Source organism: Tenrec ecaudatus, chromosome 13 (assembly GCF_050624435.1).
Source record: "Tenrec ecaudatus isolate mTenEca1 chromosome 13, mTenEca1.hap1, whole genome shotgun sequence".
Lineage (NCBI taxonomy): Eukaryota > Metazoa > Chordata > Mammalia > Afrosoricida > Tenrecidae > Tenrec > Tenrec ecaudatus.
Genome location: NC_134542.1, coordinates 38,766,158 through 38,785,280, shown reverse-complemented (window position 1 = coordinate 38,785,280; position 19,123 = coordinate 38,766,158). Strand labels below are relative to the sequence as shown.

Here is a 19,123-nt window from a genome sequence, read left to right as displayed (position 1 = left end):
GAACTCTTCCCCCAAACTCACAGTATCCTTCTGAAGGTGTGGCCTGAAGCCTCCCTTTACAAGCCCAACAAATCCACGGCCACTCGTTGTCAGAAGAGCTGACTTCTCCTGCGAGCGGGGCTCACGGGCATGTTGCGGGATGCAGGGCTGACTATGGCTCGTTCAATGGAAACCTGACCTCCCGCATTTCCATTTTCCCTAGAGCACTCCAGACGCTAGACTGCCTGCAGGAACGTCTCCGTGGATTCCCAGGTGAGTCGAGTAGGGGTGGGGAGTGTGTTCCTTTCTTTGTCCAAGTGCTCCTCCTGCCTACCTGTGGTCATCTGCAGTTGAGTCCCTGAGGTCCGTCTCAGCCTCTGGCAGCCTCAGGTGTTCCACCCTTGAGTGCCCGTGTGTGTGTGTGTGTGTGTGTGTGTGTGTGTGAGATCCAAAGCCATCCTTGGGCGGGGCCGCCAGTCAAGTGCTCTGCTACTTACAGCCAAATCGGTGCTTCAGACCCACGAGTCCCTCAGAAGAAACGCCTGACAACCTGCTTCCGAAGGGTCACAGCCACGGAAAGCCCGTGGATTACAGTTCTCGCCTGCGCTTCATGGGGACTGTTGCGGCGACAACTGGTTTCTTTCCTTTGGGGGACAGTTTAGTCTGGAGAAACTTTTTTGGGGGGTTTGAAATGTCAAAGACGTATTTCAATGTGATGCAGCTGTGTAAAACTCCAGGATGTGAGCATTAGGTGAACAATGTGTCGAAACCAATCTAATTTGAAAAACACACCTAAATCTGAAATAGGCAGGAAACAAAGGATGATTGATTGACAAAGAGTTTTGATAGGACAGTAGGGGGACCAGTAGACAACCCTCACCCACACTCCCTACCCCACCTGCTCACTTCTATACCCTGCTCTGCCATCCTGTTCATCTCCATCCTTTCACCCCCATCTTCACCCTCCTCCCCCACCTCCATCCATCTCCCGAGCCCCCCTCCCATCCCAACTTTCTACCAGCAGATCTCTCTCTACCCCACCTTAACCCCTCAGCTTTCACCTACATTGACACATCTGTGGATCTCTTTAGTTTCATGCATATAGAATACTTTGAAGTCCCCCCAACCCCTCCCAAAAAAGGCTTTTGCAGTCATCCTTGTGATGTAGAGGAGAATTATGGTAAAAAGTAGCAGGCTCCGGGGCCAGCCTGCCTGGCTTTTCCTCTGCAGAACGTAAGCTGTTCTTTCTGCTGCCGTGCCCTTGTGGTCAAGGACCATGCCCCGGCGGACGGAGAAGGCTGCCTTGCAACTGGCGGCCTCAGAGGCCATGGTGAGGAGAGAGCGGGCACAGGCTTTTTAGCCAGACAGGCTGGCTTTGCATCCTGCTCCAGCTGCCTAGACGGGTGTCGTCCTGGGACGCCCCTCACTTCTCTGGCTCCTCCTCTTTCCCTTCGATTCTACGATCACACTGGGCTTGGAGAGCTGTTGGAACAATTCAAACTCGTGCGTGTAAAGTGCACTTAGACAACCTTCAACAGAACACAAATAGCTATTCTTATCAGTGAAAATTATTTGCTGGACAGAAATCTGTTGTTTTCGGTTCATACTTTTCCTGAAATATTTTTATTGTCTACCCCCCCCCCAAGTATTGTGTAAATGACTACTATGTGTCAAGTGGCATATTTATTGTGAAAAGACCCTTTCTGGTCCAGACTCTATCAAAGGACTGGTTATTACAACCCGAGGTAGTCCGAGTTAATGCGGTCTTATGCACATGGGTATTTCCATGAATACTTAAACCAAACTTGATCCCCCCCGCCCCCCACGAACCTGAAACGTTAGCAGTAAAATGACAGTCACTTTCTGAAAGGGCCATTCGCATGAGTAGGACTTGGTTGCTTTCCATGAATGAATAGTTCACTTCCTCATTTCCAAGTCACCGTGCAGTATTCAAAGAGAATCACTAGGAACAACTAGTTGGTTTTCTCTTGTCTCTGTATATACACACACACACACACACACACACACACACACACACACACGGCTCCGTGTTCCCGTGAGGAAGTGACTGTCAATTGTGGCAGTCTCCTCCCCACCAGCCAAGCATGGGCACAACCACTTCCTGTTTTCTTGGCGTGTACACCAAACACTCAGAAACTCTGATTACTCTGCTGGAAGGCAACAAACAGCTAGATGGAAAGATGTACCAATTGAAAACAATTCCGATCGCATTTTTTTCCGGAGACCGAGGTGGCTCCAGCTATCTGTCATAATCATATGGGGGGGGGGAGGCTGCAGAAGATGACTCTCGTCGGGTGTTGGAGCAGTGACGGGGGCACCCCTCCTGTGACTGGGCTTGCCAGCTGCTGGCAGGCTCCAGCATTGGCCAGCCGAACGCACTTAAGGAATTTCCTAATGACGGTGCAGAGGCTCCGCTTGTCTCCGAATGCTCTTTCTGCAGACATCACAGGTTGAAATGGTTGCTCCCTTCGCGCAGTCCTGTTCTCGTGCCAGCCTTACAGAGGGGCAGCTCAATGGCACAGAAAGCCCACAGTAACCAACGAGGTGTCTGACTCCAGTAAGGAAGAGGCCAGTCCCACGCGGGGTCCCATAAGCCATACAAATCCATTTTAACTGTGAACCGCGGTACTTTGGATTTGTTTACTTTGGATGCGCATGCCAACGCTGGATTCAGACCAGGACGGGCATCTTCCAGTCCTAATGACTAATTTGGGTGCCTGTCGGATCCCTTAATTCATTTCTTAATTAGTTCTCCCCAAATTCAGAGAGTTGCTTGTTTACAATCATTTTCGCAAATACCTCTTAAATCAAAACAAATGTACATAGATACTTTCCCTGTGGTCTGCTCAGCGCCCCCCTGGTCTTAAAGAACTAGGTTTGCTGTTGTTGTTATTGTTAGCGAGATAATAATGTCAACAAACGCACAACTGATGTTTTACAAGGTGGCCTGTGTCATGGGCGCCAGAAAGCATAGCTTGGAATTAATTGCCCGTTACTGATCCTGTACCTTTTCAAGTTTAAAGCTCAGCTAGTTAAGGCTCCGGAGCCCTGGTAGCACTGTGGGTTAGCCGATGGGGCTGCTAACCACAAGTTCAAACCTGCCTGCCTCTCTTGGGGAGAAAGAGGAGGCTGTCTGTGCCCGTAACGATCTGCAGTCTTGGGAACCCTCTGCTGGCGCGCTCTGAGTGGGATCAGCTCTATGGCCGGGGAGGTCTGTTGCTTGGTTGTTTGGTTGGTTGGTGTACTTAGAGCCATGGGACCTTTGTCGATGTACCTTATCTACCCAGGCCTCCATTTCTTCGTATAGAAGGAAGACTAAGGGCACCTACCCCTAAGGCGCCCAGGTGACACTGTCCGGTAAGCGTTGGACGGCTACCTGCAAGGTTGCAGTTCAAATTCACCCGCCCTTCCCGGGGAGAAAGGTGAGACTCGGCTCCCTTAAAGCTTTCCAGCCTCAGAACCCCCGTCCATGGTCCCTGGGAGTCAGATTGGGTGACAGTGGGTTTGGCCGGGCGCCTCTCCTCCATGGAAAGCACTGTATATGTGAGGTAATGTGCAGCAAGTGCCTGGCACACTGAAAGAGGTGTGGTTTTTCCTTTCCTGTCGGTGACACCGTGGAATACAAATGCGCAGACTTCGCGGGTGCCACCCTATTGCCCTCTGCACTCCCTTTGGAGAACCCACGTGATGGCAGTGGGAGCATTGGGGACCCTGGAGTTGGAGCTCATCTCTATTGTTTGTGTTTCTCAGTCTGGCTTTCCATCCTTGATCCGCATGAGCGTTACCTTGAAACCTTTTGTTCCAAAATTGGAACGTCATACTGGAAGAATCGGTGTACTCTCCCAGCATATACAATGTCTCCCTTCATTGAAAGGAGACATGTGATTACCTGAAGAGACAATGATTAAGGGGACGAGCTTTAGTAAGTTCATTGGGAAATTTCAAACTATTCTTAGCAGATTTCAAGGCTTGGTAAGCATTGAACCACTTCTTGTAGATTTAATGAACGTGTAGAAGAAAGAGACTAGGAAAATAGAAACCTAGTAATTTCATAAGCTTTCCTAGTGGCTACAGGAGCGCTAGTTCATGTTGAAATTGCTTGCCAAGAGATGCACTGGTGCCTGCCTTAGTTGGGTGGTTTGTTTGTTTTTCTAAATTGGACCCAGAAACTCTACTCCTTGTGTGTGGGGTTTGGGGGTGAGGGGGGATGCTCGTGTGCCTGTGTATGTGTGGACACATGCTAGAGAAAGGTGCCAGTGTGTACCCAGTGATATGTGTGTGGGGTTTGGGGGTGGGGGTGCTCGTGCACCTGTGTATGTGTGGACACATGCTAAAGGTAGGTGCCGGTGTGTTCCCAGAGACATGTATCTAATGTTCTTAGCAGCATGGTCGGTATTCACTTCCAGTTAGAAACAGTCAAAACATGTCAGTAGTGGAATGGATGAGTAAATTGTGGTGTGTTCTTAAAATGGAATAATGTACAGCTAAGAAAAATAATTTAAACAGAACTACATACAATGTCACAAATGAATTCTAGAAACAGAAAAGGAAAAAAGGCATAAATGATTACACAGCAATGCATACCATCTGTGTAAAATATGAATACAGCTCAGAATAGACTCACTTGAGAAGGAGCCCTATGTAAGTGGGTACAGGTATAGAGAAACCTCAGGCTATACAGACGGTGAGGACCAGGCCAGTGGATCCCACTAAAGGAGGAGGGCCGTGCAGAGCGAGGGCAGGGAAGCCTTCTGGGTGCTGGCAATGGGCGTGGCTGTTGGTTCTGTGTTGGTCTGCAGTCTGCTAAGCTGCTGGTGTGTGCTGTGCGTCTCATCCATGCCAGTGGGTACAGACCCAAGAGGACCGGGCTGAACTGCCCCAGAGGGTTCCTGGGCTGTAACCCACAGGGAGCAGAGCTGCTAGTGGTGGGGATAGAGCCACTCACCTTCTGGTTAGCAACCGAGCGCTTCAACGCGGTGCCACCACGGCTCTTTTGGACGCTACACACTCATGTTGTACCCAACACTCTTCTTGAACAAATTTTCCTTAATGGATTCTGGTTAGTAGTTTTTAAAACTTTTAAAATTTCATTTTATAAACTAACCCTTTTGAGCCTAGTTTTGTTTGGACATTGTCTAGTTCTAGGCATCAGCGTCACTGAGGAGATATACTGGAGATGAAAAATAAATTTATTAGAGCCTGTGCTTCCATGCTGAGGACCCTGGTGGCCTCATAGTTACGTGTTGAGTTGCTAACCACAGGTCAGCAGTTTGAAACCACCAACCACTCCACAGGAGCAAGATGAGGCTTTCTACTCCTGTCAGGAGGTGCACGCTTGGAAACCCACAGTGCACTTCTACCAGTGGGGTCGCTGGGAGTTGGAATTGACTCTGTGCTTACACTCGCTATTACCATTAAGCACTCATTACGCGAGCTCGCTCACTGCATAGACCTCGGCCCCACTCGTCTGCACACGTGCCGTATCATCAGGTCTCAGGATGAGAGCGGTGCACAGAGCCTGCAAACCACAGGAAAGTTTGCAGAGAGCTCTTGTACTTGATTCCAAAGAGAGATTTCTTGGTCTTGGGAGCCTGTGTGTCAGAGCTCTTTTGTATACACCCTGGACTAGAAGACAGTGCCCGCTGCAGGCCCTGTACCTGTCAAGTTTAAAGGAAAGCACCAGATTTTATCAGGAGGCCAGCATTTTTGCCAGGTTCCTTTGTGGGTTTGCTTATTCATTCCTCATTCCTGTATTCATCAAGTGTGCTCTGCACCTGTCCGGAGAGTGCTGTGGGTTCAGGGAGGAGCGGCCTGGCCTGTGAGTATTCCCCAGCCCCCCGGGGGCAGCTGCTCCTCGTGTCAAAGGCAGGCTGGGGCATTGCGTTTGCTCTGTGTAAGTGCAAGTCGGTACTTGTCCTGTTTCAAGAATGGAAATGATGGAAATCTTCCTATGTCTACAAACATAGGTGCTTGTCTTCCAAAACAAGTTAAATCTTGTTTTCGAATAGTGCCAAGACGTCCTAAAGTTCTTTGTTTTTCAAAACACATGGCATGTGAAATAACAAAAATTCATATCACTTATATCAGGGGTGTCAAACTGATGGTCCTCTTGACACATGCGCCCCCGTGGTGATTTTTTGTGGCCCTTGATGCTCAAATAAAATTAAAATAGAAAAAAATATTATGAAGAAAATAGTGCTTAGGGGAGATCGAGGCAATACCGTAAACATAATTCCCTCCTTATATTTTATTTCGGAGCATGTGGGCCACAAAAAATTACCTCGGGGGTTGCATGCGACCAGCGAGCCGCCAGTGTGGCACCCCTGACTTATACCAAACCCAACCCCCTGTCACGGAGGCAACTCTAAGCCATGGACATTATCAGAGAGTTGAAACTGCTTCATGGGCTTTCTGGGACTGCACCTCTTTATGGGAGTAGACAGCCTCATCTCACCTGATAAGCACCCGGTGGGTTTGAACTGCTGACCTGTGGTTAGCTGCCCAAACACTTATCCCTCTCTGCCACCAGGACTCCTTATACTGTCCATACACCGGTGAAATTTCCACCCACCGAAAAGATCCCTGCCATGGAAACGCAACTGCGGTCATAACAGTGATCCTTTACCCCGCCTCGATTCCCACAGTGCTGAGTTAATCTGTGGCGCATCCTTTCCATCCGGCGCGCACTGTCTTTGTTGTCCACCCAGTGCCTTACTCTGCTCCCAAAGATGATTTATTAGTCGTTCGATTTTAAGTGCTGACCCATGAAATGCTAAACTTCTATTGGCAGCTGTTGTCTGACCACTGCAGGTGTCCTGACTAATGCCTTGAAAGACCAGCATTAGCGAGCAATCACAGCATACATGATTTCTCAATAAAGTAATGGAAAGGATTTTGCATCCTAAACTCTGGCATTTGGAAGGGATTTACATGGGAAATCACAGTAGAGGCTACAAAGGTTCTCACACTTTAACAACCCCTGAGCTCTGGGCCAGTCATAGTAAAGAGCAAATACATCTTGGTAGCTCTGTTCTCCAGCCCTGAGATTCTTGGCTAGGGAAACGGATGTGCAGTGCCAAGTCCTGCTCTGATTGCATCCCTTGTTACAGAGGTGGGGAAGGGGAGGGAGACTCAAAAGGAATGTTCCTTTTTCTTTTGGAGGGGTACCTGGAGCATTAACACTTTCTGGCCTTGGGAAAGCTTGCTGAGAGGACCACTTGAAGCAGACTCGGCTGGCCAATGAAGAATCACGTGCTTAGAAGAGCAAAGAGCCAGAGAGATAACAAACATCAAAAGGAGTAGGCGAGCCTGCTTGCTGAGTATGGAGCCGATGGCCTCTTTTTTTCCTCTTCCACTGTGATCTGTTCAAAGACAGCAAGCTAGTGCAGCCAGCCTCCTCACAGGGCACCAACCGCCAGCGGTGTGCGGGCGGGCGGGCGCTGTGATGTCTGCTTTCATCCTCGGTCCGGAAGAGGCGTCCAATTAGTATTTGTTGAATGAACAAATACAGTCAGGCCTGTCTTTCAGTGACTTGCAGTCAAGGACTCGGCACCTGGCTGTGATAGATTGGGAAGCCAGATCAGGGTGAAACCAGGGACCAAGTGAACACTGCTGCTGCTGTCAGCGGCTGTTGGTTGTGGTGATCTGGTGTGCAGAGGAGAAGCGTACTGTCGGGGTGTTAAGGCGGTGACCTTTTGGAAGCAGAGCTCTAGGCCTGTCTTCTGAGGCAGTCCTACTGGGGCGTGAACTGTCGACCTTTCAGCTAGTAGGCGATCACTTAACCTTTGCACCACTCAGGAACTCGGAGCGAGCGAGGAAACACAACAATAATGGCTACAGAAGGCCCCAGTAAGGAACTGCTGTTCGTGGAGACTATAGGCTTGAAGAAACCAAGACCAACAACTCCCCTCGTATATCGAGGATTTGATATAATTTTCCTGAAGTTGAATTTGCTCCAAACCCCTCTATTGCCAAGTTGATTGCAACGCACATCGACCCTGTAGAGCAGTAGAGCCTTTCAGGGTAGCCGTCAGCAGTTACCCGTCATTGAAGGTTTTTACATCTGCAAATGAAGAAAGCCAGCTCCTCCCAGCTTCTCCTAGTGCAAATAGGTTTGCTGAGTTCGTATGGACAGCGTTGCTTTCTACTGCTCAACGTTTGCTTTGAACTCAGAGTTGGTTAGTGCCTTGTGCTAAGGCTAAGGATTAGCTCTGCAGGTCGCTTCTCTTTTTTCTCCAACGTTGAAACTTCTCTCCCAGAGCCAGGCAGCTGTCTCCCAAATGTGCAGGCCACTCACAAAAGAAACCAGATGACCCGAAGTAAGTGGTGGATCCGCGCAAACGCACCATCAAAGCTGAGAGCAAGAACCTCTGAGGAAGGCCCCATGGACTGGGGGCAAAGTGGTACCTTTGTGGGTCAGGGACAGAACGTTTGAGAAGGATTTGGGTACAAAGTACACATCACCCTCCAGGCAAGCTGAACTGCGTCAGCCGGAAAATGGTTCCTTTGGGTATACAGTATCCCCCTTTTCCTAAATTAAAAATGCTAATTTGATTCCCCGCAGAAGGTTATTATTGCATAAAGGGCATAGAGTAAATAAGACACTTGCCTGATGAAACAACAGTTCATTGGAACTCAGCAAGCTCGAAGTCATTTTAGCTTGTTTTTCTCTTCGCCACCTTCTCCCCGTTTCTTTATGTAAATAGGCCACAATCATTTTGATTCTACCAATTCTTCATAACCTTCTCCCATGCTTCCTGAGTGTGTGTGTTTAAAGAGCTGTTTTAAAGACCCTTGAGGGATATCCTGTAATACATTCCTTTTGAAAATAACTATTCATCTGTATCCCCCCTCAGACCGTGTGAGGGGTCAGAAATACTTGATGAGTTAGGTGTAATGGGCTCTATGCAAAGACCCCCGAGGCTGGCTCCGAGCACAGCGCATGTCGATTAGGTCTAATTAGTCATTCTGGTAGCTACTTCAGGATAGAGTCAGTACCTGAAATCCACGTTTGTCTTGTATATAGATTATCTATGCATGAAACTATGAGTAGTATTTGTAGCATAATATCGCATCCGAGTACAGCATAATTCGAAACATAGTTTCAGTAACCTAAAGTCCATTCCTAGGGGCTTTTTACAATTCTGTGAGGAACGGGTGTTGCGAAGGCATGGGAATCATCCGGGCGGGACTGGCGATCCTGCCTCAGGATTGTTTGTAGACCCGAATATTCCCCACAAAGGCGAAGTCATCAAGTTGTCGGCGGTTTGGTCTTTGTGGCATGCAGTTTGTGGGCCAAGCAAAACCCCATCCTGGGTTCTTAGTGATTGGGTTTCTGTTCAGAAGGAGAGGCCTCCTTTCATGGGGGACCCTCTTAGTTGGCGCCTCGGGATAGTGCCAACAGTTTAGCTGCTCAGCTGCTTACTGAACCGTCAGCTGCAGGTGCCTACCCAGAGGTCAGTTCCCAGGATCTCTTTATGAAAACCCAGTGCCTACACGCCCTGTGGAGCACCTTTCCATTCTGACACACGTGGGCCTGCCAGGAGGTGACACAGTGAGACCTGGTTTCGATCCTTCTGCTGAAAAGAACTCTGGAGTCCTTGTCACTCCACACTTAACCTTTGGACACCCTCAGACGACATGGGGGCCTCTGGAGCCCGCTGCACAGCCTGTGTTTCAGAAGGTGACCTGATTTCTCGCGAAGCACCTTGGCCGCGCCCACCCCACAGCTGCTGTCTGTCAATGACAGTGACGAGACACCACCCCCCCGTCCCTATGTCCCCAGTCCCTCTCAGAGGAACACCCCCGCAGGATGGAGGCATCACTTGTCCCTGATCTTTGGTCGCCCTCTGGTAGAGGCCTCTGACAGCTTTCCAGAATTTCTGGATCTTGACACTCAATCCTTGCCGCTTTGGGTTCTTCCTGAGACTGGTACTTTTTATATAGTGATTCCAGGCACCCCGCATCCTTCCTGCTGATCCCAGCTCCCCCTGTCCCTCCCTGACCCTCACCGCCGCAGCCTCTGCACTTCAGCCTCTGTTGGCCTCCACTGCCAGATGAAACTCGTCCTGTGAGCCCGGTTGCCTTTGCCGGCTTCCCACTGCCCTCCTTCCTTGGTGAAATCGCTCTTCTCTGCAGCGCTCAGATTCGCCAGCTGCACCTGTGCCCCACTCTCCTCAGAAAGCTCCCATGGAGTGGTCGCAGCAGGGGCAGGCGGCGGACCTTTCTCCCCAGAGAGTTCTTCCAGAAAAGTGGCCCTTTGTCCACCCCCAGGACCAGGCCATGGGAAACAGACTCCCTGACTGTCACCATGGGTTACACAAATATTCCTTCCATTCAGTCTGGCTTTTCATTGTGCTCTGAAATGAACCCAAAACACTTCACTCATGTACAGTATCTGTCTGGAAACAAAAATAAATAGGATTCGTTTCAGCAGCCACACTTGAACTTCTGCCCTTGCACTTCCTTTTGGGGACACGATATCCCATTCAAGGTTTCCGTTTAGCGTGTATTTTTCTTAGGGGGAGGAATAGTCAGATAATTTCTCAACTGATAAAATTATGACTCATAGAAGCAGGGTCATTGTTAAAGAGAAAAGATACCTGATCTGTAACTTTAAACGACTCCTTGGCTCTGAGATTGCATTTTGCTAACATGCAGTGTTTACTTTGTGCCGGGCACCATGCTCAGGATTTTACCATATGAACTCAGCTCATTCCCACAGCCACCCTGTGCGGGGAGTAACAGGGCTACTGCCTGCATTTTATTGGCATAGACACAGAGCCATGGTAACTTGTGTGAAGTCACACAATTAACACTGGGCAGGGCCTCGATGTAAACTAGGTCATCTGATTGCTAGGCACTCCATGGCATAGTGGTTAAACGTTGTGCTACGATCTGCAAGGTGAGCAGTTCGAAACCACCTGCCACTCCGTGGGAGAAAGAGGAGGCTTTCTACTCCTATAAAAAGTTATACTCTCTTATCGAGGTCTTTTGGCTAAGATCAAGTGTAGTATCTGTTCTTATCAGTGTAATAGCTTATACGTCCTCTATCTGAGGACAATATATTAAATGGATTTTTGGAGCAGGGAGTTGGAATAGGAGCATGTTCCCTCCACTCCAAGCATCGACCTGGTATTGCAGTACTTCCAGGAACGGTGAACCCCCTCAGGGGATCTATATATAAAAAAAGTTATACTCTCAGAAGAAACTCACAGGGGCTGTTATAACTATCCTGTAGGGTCACTATGAGTCAGCATCGGCTCAATGGCAGTGAATGAGAGTCCAGCTTCGTAACGTCGGAACAGAACTTTCTAAATAACTCAGCAGGGCACCTGAACCTCTAGGAGCCTGGATGGCCTCGCTTCTGAAGTGGGGGTGGTAGCACCGAAGTCGCTAAATTGCAGTGAAGCTCACATACAACAGGTATTCGGATGGCTCAGTGAATGGTAAAGCGCCCAAAGGGAGTTTTCCGCTTGGGCTGGCGATCAGTGCTGTCCTCCAGAGTGGCCCTGTTGCACCTGGCCCTGGCTCCCTGACGTCTCACTGGCCAGATAGAAAACGGAATGCTTCTCTTGGAGTCGTCTTGAAGTTGCAGAAAACCTCGGGTTTCACAATAGAAGCGATCCTTTTCTTCCCAGCTGGTGGCACTTGGAGCGGAGGCGCCACTCGTCGTCACAGTAAACAAACAGCTTTCAGTTTTCCTTTCCACAAGTCATGTCCATTTGGCTTCACCTCACTCATCACAATCCCCGCACCCTCCCGCCTCCCTCCACTTCCATGCCACTCCCGCTCCTAACCCTTCTGAGCTGTGTCCCTGGGCACCTGCTTCCACCTTGAGCTCAGATGTTGGTTATTCTAAGTTATGTGCATCCTATGAGTGTATTCTTCCCTCCAGAGACCTAGCTATTTGCTTGGCTGAAAATTGAGCTCCGGGGTTGAGCTCAGTTCCAACTGAGGGCCGTAGTTGGAAGGTGTGGGGGTGGGGTGGGGGGGTGGTAGTGTGTGAGGGGGTTGCCATCAGTTTCTGTCTGACCAATAAGCCTGGTCTCATAAAATAAGTCAATAAATTCGATATCATTCCTTCCATTTAATGCCATTACCCTTAACACCTCTCCTGTTTTCCTAAATCATATAAAATTAAAATTCCCCCCAGCCTCTCATCAACACAGACAGCGGAGTTGTCATGAACTTCCCTTCTGTCTGTAATTCTGGAATTAGGGCCTTGTCCCTCACCACCAGCATGGATCCCTCACACAGAGGAGACAGTGGGCAAGGTTGAGGCCAACAGAAAAGAGAAGGGAAGTAGAAAGATCGGGATTTAGCAAGTCTATAGAGTAAAACAAAACAAAATAAGTGGAAACTCGTGCTCCAAAAACGTGGGCTAAGAGACTACAGTCAGAACCCCCGAGGGGTCTGATGGGGGGTCTTGAAAGATTAGCAGGAAAGGAGGAGGAGCCTTCAGCAGACATGCTCCCTGCAGCCTGTCCAGGAGAGATGGAAGCTGTCCTCCTCTGAGGCCGGCCAGCCCTCCCCTGCCGGGGCTCACTCTCCTAACTCTGGCAGTTCTCACCATGCCTCCTAGTTGGAATGTCCGGGGTCTGAGTTCTTGCCGTTCCTTGGGGGAAGCGGCCAGCCCCGAGGCCTGAATTTTTGTGAGTATTTGGAGCTTTTCGGCATCCTACAAATGAAGCCCTTCCTGCCTTTCCACTGGGCCAGTATTGCATCCAGGATCACCCTGGTGCGGTTGTCTTCCAGGTCTGCAGTCACCGTGAGTTTGGTTTCTAGGTTTTTTGCCTTTTCTAGATAAGAACCATATCCTTGCCATTCAGGCTCCATATGTATAAAGCAGCTCTTAGATAGGAGGATGGCCTTATTTTAGAGACGCTGGCAGCCTTCGTGATGTGAAGATGTCCAATTTAGAAAACACGTTTCAAAGGAAAAGCTGCTTTAAGTCTTTTTTTTTGGAATCCGGTGGAATATACATGAAAAAAATTTAATCAAGGAAAACTGTGCTGTGTGACCACACATTCCCTTTGTCTTCTGAGCCTTGCAGGGGCTGATTGCAGTAGCCTGAACTCCAGCCGTCCGCTCTGCCACTTTATTAAAACTTCACACTGAAAACTAGTGCAGCCGTCTAATTGGGATCATACCTTGAACGATAGACCTGCTCGCCGATGCTCATCTTCGGGGCACCTATAGTAACGCTCCCAGGGCATAACCATCTAGAATCTCTTTAAGAGCCTCGATGTGGGTGCAAGAGTACTCAGTGCAGAGGAGGGACACTGGGCACGGAGTCCCAAAGAAAGCCAGAATCAGCTGTGCCTCGTGCTCAGTGGCTCCTGGCCCGGGGCGAGCCCTTGTGTGGTCGGAGGGGAACCAGGCTCCACAGGGTTTCCCTCGGTGGATGTGATAGACGTGGATTGCCACGCATGTCTTCCAAGGTGTCTCTGGTTAGACTTGAACCTCCTACCTTCCAGTTAACAGCCTAGCATGGTAGCCGTTTGCAGCACCCGGGGACTGCCCCAGTGCACGGCTGGAGGCAGCCATAGGAGCAGCTAGCGGAAATTGTGTAACCGACTAAGGTCTCTGTGGTTAACATCCATCAGAATCGGAGACGAAAGTTCAACTCTCCCGCAGTGGACCAGCCCCTCTATGTACTTGCAGGCTCCCCTTCTGTCCTGCTGAACTGATCATAGCCCTTGAGTTGCCCTGAACTGATAAAACTTAAATCTGTGACTCGTATTCTACAGGGCACTTGGCCATGTGGATTTTTTAAAATCCTTTAAAACGTGTTCACTGGCTTTCTCTTTTTTACATTTTATTAGGGGCTCATACAACTATTATCACAATCCACACATATATATACATCAATTGTATAAAGCAAATCCGTACATTCTTTGCCCTAATCATTTTCAAAGTATTTGCACTCCACTTAAGCCCTTTGCATCAGGTCCTCTTTTTTTCCCTCCCTCCCTGCTCCCCCCTCCCTCATGAGCCCTTGATAATTTATAGATTGTTATTTTGTTATATCTTGCCCTATCCAGAGTCTCCCTTCCCCCCCTTCTCTGCCGTACATCTCCCAGGGAGGAGGTCACATGTGGATCCTTGTAATCGGTTCCCCCTTTCCAAACCACTCACCCTCCACTCTCCCAGCCTCGCCCCTCACACCCCTGGTCCTGAAGGTATCATCCACCCTGGATTCCCTGTGCCTCCAGCTCCCATATGCACCAGTGTGCAACCTCTGCCCTATCCAGTCCTGCAAGGTAGAATTCGGATCATGGTAGTTGGGGGGAGGAAGCATCCAGGATCTGGGGGAAAGCTGTGTTCTTCATCAGTGCTACATCGCACCCTGACTGACACATTCACAGAAATTTTGTTCCTAGGAGTTTATGCTAATGAACCATTCAAGGACCTGTGCAAGTCTTTCACCACAAACATGCTCATCGCAGCATTGTTTATGACAGGGCCGGCGGGAGCTTGCTGGCCTGTCCAACAATAACATGATCTTATGCCACAGTCATATGATGGAAGGCTCTCGTTAAGGCCAGGTTGCAAAATTCAGATATGTAATAGATTTCTATAGGTAAACGTTACGTACACTACACAACTTCATTGCATGTACAGATAGAAACTCTCTGGGTGGTTATTGTTCATTGTTGTTGCTGCATGACACAGAGTCAGCTCCGACTCCTCGCAACCTTCTAGGCACACACTGAGCCACCCCCACCCCCCCCCGCCAAACCCCCTGAGCTGTGCCATCCTGTGCTTGAACCCATGACTGTAGCCATGGTGTCCATCCACCTCCTGGAGGGCCTTCCACTTGTTCGCTGCCCCTCCCCTTTACCTAATGTGATGGCCTTCTCTGGGGACTGGGGTCTCCTGACACCATGTCCAGAGGATGGAAGACGAGGTCTCTCCATCCCTGCCTCTAAGGCGCACCCTGGCTGTACTTCTTCTACGAATGATCACTTGGTCCTTTCAGCAGTCCATGGTCCTTCCAATATTCTTTTCTAGTGCCACAGTTCAAATGCATTGACCCTCATTGGCCTTTTTTCCTCTGTGTCTGACCTTCACATGCATCTGAGGCGCTGGGAAATGACACGGCTTGGACCAAATGCACCTTCGTCTTTAATGTGACATCTTTGCTTCTCTGTACTCTAGAGAGGTGCTGTGCAGCAGATGTACCTAACACAACTTGTCTTTTGATATCTCCTGTTTCCATGAGCACTGATAGTAGTAGGACCATGTGCATTTATGATATGATTCTGTTTTGCTTATCTTGTGTTCTTTGACTTTTCTATTCTGAGCTTGTTTGTTTATAAGGAGCAAGAACAAACCCACACAAGTTATCGTCAATTTAAAAACAGAAAACATGTGCACAGAACCACCCAAAAAGGTCTGGCTCGGGATAACTGAGCCATCTCACATGGTACTTTTCAGCTGAGCATCCTATAAACACAATTCAGCGGAACACGAATCCTCGGTCTAGTCGTGATTTCGAGGAGAGAAGCTGCTCTTTCACACACCTGCTGGAGTAGAGCTCCTCTCTCTTCCTAATCTTCCCGGAGAAGCAAAAGGACAAGCAGCCCCTGGGATATGGAACCCGATTCACTCACAACGGGGTCTTTAACTAAAATGTGGCGGGTAATTCAGAACAGGTGCCTGTGGTTCTTCACCACCACCCCTCGATGGGGTCGCTAAGAGTCAGAGTCATCTCACTGCAACGGGGGTGGGGGTTTTAGTGCAAGAAAAGCCTCAAAGCCTGTCCCATGATTTAAAGCTGCAAGGGAAGGTGGCTGTGAGGGAGAACTGTTTCCAGTGAGGGGTCGGGAGCTTCACAGTGCGGGCACATTCACATCACTGAAAGGGCAACTAGGACAGGTCTGTACTTCTGAAGGTGTACCCCAGGGGCTGCCTGAACTCTGGGTATTAGACCACATGTGGGGTTCCTTCCAAGAAGCTGTGGTGGTGGGCTGCTACCCAGAGGCTCAGCCATTCAACCACCAGAGCTTCTCCAGAAAAAGTGCTCCTCCCATAAAGATTGAAAAGCCTCAGAGAGCCATGGCGACAGTCCTACCTGTCTTGTAGGGTCAATCGAGTCAGGATTAACCCAGTGGCAGTGAGTTTGGTTTTAAATTGGGGGCATTGAGGGGTTCTTCCGATCCAATCCCAGGTTTACTCTTGGTGGCCTGCCTGCAGAAACGACCGAGAGGGGGACACACTCGGCCCTTCTAGTCGTCAGAGCTGCCGAGTGACGGCTGGGTGTGCAGAAGGAGGATCCATCACACCGTGTGTCCCTCAGGAAGACCCACCTCACTGCTTGTCTACTGCCATTCTAAAGAGATCCTTAATTTTTCCATCACTAGTTGATGACCTAGTTTTCCACTTTTTGGAGAGCGTATGGTGAGGGTCAAGAAGCTGGTGAAGCCCTAGGCTGCTAGCCAAGGGTGAATGGTTCCAACACCCGGAGATTCCACGAGAGGAAGATCCGGCGCTCTGCTCTCATGAAGAGGACCACCACATGGGGCAGCTGCACTCGGTCACAGGGATCATTCGAGTAGAAATCAGCCTGACCGCCCCTGCAGCAGCAGCATGTGGCAAGGCTGGGATCGCTCAGAAGCCCACAGTGTGTCGGAGAGAAGCCATCGGTGGGGTGGACTGCAGTTGAAAGAGACTGGAGAGCAGAATTATTCATACCCATTAGACAGTCCAAGTCCCATCAGCCTTAAACCCTCTGCCTCTCAGCCGCCTCCTCTTGTATCAAGGCAGGCTTCTGTCTGTCCTGTCCACACCCCTTGGACCCGGTGTGGTTCAGAAAGGTGAGTTGTCATTGTGGCTTACTCACTAATTGTTCTTGGCAGATGGCCCAGCTGCAGACAGTCCTTCTGATGTGGAGGAAACCAATGCCCGAGCCCCTGGGTGGTGCAGACAGTCAAGGGGCTCAGCTGCTAAATGAAAGGTTGGCGGTTCCAGTCGACCCAGAAGTGCCAAGAAGAAAAACCGGGCCATCTCATCATGGAAATGCTGTGGAGCACAGTTCTGCTCTCCCACGTGGGAGGGGGCGGGGCTGGGAATCCAGTTGATTCAGCGGCTGTGGTGGTGGTGGTGGTTCGGGGCTGTCAGCTTGGTTCTGACTCAGAGAACAACAGGGTGAACGCAGCGCTGCTGGTCCAGCTCCGCCCCCACACGGTTCTTATGTTTGACCCCATCGTGGCAGCCCCGGGTCAGCCCATCTTGTTCGAGACTCGTCCTCTTTGTTGCTGCCCCTCTACGTTACCAAGCCTGGTGTCCTCCAGGGACTGGTCTCTCCTGACAACATGTCCAAAGTCCAAGACAAAATCTCGCCCTCCTTGCCTCTAAGGGGCATTCTGGCTATACTTCTAAGACAGGTTTCTTTGTTGTTTGTTTAACAGTCCATGGTACTTTCACCGTTCTTTGCCAACACAACCACTTAAATGCATCAAGTCTCCTTCAGTCTTCTCTAGGCAATGTCTAGGTTTCAAGTGCGTGTGAGGAGAATAACAATATCCTCAGGCCCATCTTAGTCCTCAAAGCAACATCCTTGCTTTTCAAAACCCGAAAGAGGTCTTGAGCAGCAGATTCCTCAGTGCATTCCATCTTCTGATCTCTTGGCTGCTGCTTCCACGAGCACTGATTGTGGATCCAAGCAAGACAAAATCCTTGACAACTTCAATCTTTTCACCATTGATCATGTTGTTACCTATCGGCCCAGTAACAAGGGTGTATGTGTGTGTGGGGGGGTGGGATTATTATACACATCTGGCCAACTGATAGGCTCCTGTTCTGAGTGGGTTAAGGAAGAGTGATACCTGAGTCAGGGCCCATTTGACCGTGACCCAGGCTTGACTGTGCACTTGCTGTGGGACGTTAGAGAGACGAACCAGTCTTTCCAGATCCAAATTGTTCTCCTGTGTCGAGTGGGAGGGGTGGACCAGGTGACTTCCCAGCTTCCTCCCAGCTTGGAAATGGTGCAGGTGTGAGCCGCCAAAGTCCTTTATTGTCTGCATAACCCAAGCCTGAAGGCAGAGCACCTGCGGGCAGTCCAGCCCGTGACATTGTCTCGCGTGGTCCAAGAAGCCGCTGTTTTTGTGTTTATCTTTCCTTTCTCGGGCTGCACTGAAGAATTTCAAAACGAGAGATTGTCTCATTTTGTCATCCTCGGCATCTTCCCTTGGATGGCGTGGCTTGGTGACGAGTAAAAGGGAAAAAGCGAGAGAGAATTCTTATCGGCAACTATTTCCATTATTCTCCAGGTTTTAAAGAGATCCCCTGAGAACTAAATGTCAATCCAAAGCACCCTGCATTTGTTATCATTTCTAGCCTGTACTATAGACGGCTCAGGCACCATTCGAAGCACGGTTGCTGTCTGAAGAGAGTGCGCCGACATAGCTGCATTCTGAGTTATCCCTAGCATTTAAGAAGGAACTTGGCATTTTTTAGCAACTTTTTTTCCAGTAATTAAATTGAATATTCAAAGTGGGACTGCCTTACACTGGTAGCTCCTGTGTCAATGCTTTTAAAATCAAGTGAAAATTTAAAGCAAATCCACTGTAAAATAGAGATTAGGTTTCCCTAATGAAAGAGTATACACCGAAATACTGGTGTGTCCTAACTAGATCTCTCACGAGAGACTAGCATGCGCAATGCCTTCTTCACATCCAAAGGGGCTCCCCGGCAGTTGGTTGGTTTCACAATTGTACGGTGTTCAGTTCTTTCTGTGGGAAGCAGCAACAGAAAACACACCCAGCCACAGATGGAAAAAGCAAACCAAACTCCACTACCAACTCATAGTGACCCTGTAGGACAGAATGGAGCTGCCCCTATGGGTCCAATGCCGTGACTCTATGGGAGCAGAGGGCCCCAGAGGAGACTGCTAGCAATCACTCTGCGCCATTTCTTTCTTTCTTTCTTCCTTAGTAACACCGCTTGGTTTTATTCAGTCAGAAGACTGCTTTTCCAGTTTCCCTTGCAGTCAGGGTTCCAGTACAAAACGTGTTAGGTGCCTCTTCAGGAAGCCCTTTCGTTGGAGGTGATTGACTGTGCAGTTCTAGACTCTGCTTCTTCCGGGCTGGTTCCATTCTGAGCCCCATGTGGTCACAAG

General features: G+C 49.4%; 1 protein-coding gene and 1 non-coding gene across 5 annotated transcripts in view; both read left to right on the top strand.

Annotated features, from left to right (window-relative positions):
- Positions 1-19,123, top strand: part of SPATS2L (spermatogenesis associated serine rich 2 like) — a 184,033-nt gene that overhangs the window by 23,651 nt on the left and 141,259 nt on the right. For all 4 annotated transcript variants that reach the window (XM_075529428.1, XM_075529427.1, XM_075529430.1 and 1 more), the window contains exon 2: positions 203-252. The gene's annotated coding sequence lies outside the window, so the exon portion shown is untranslated. The remainder of the gene's footprint in view (positions 1-202; positions 253-19,123) is intronic.
- On the top strand, positions 10,977-11,167 carry LOC142425029 (U2 spliceosomal RNA). Its single transcript, XR_012779428.1, has one exon. It is a non-coding gene; the product is annotated as a U2 spliceosomal RNA (small nuclear RNA).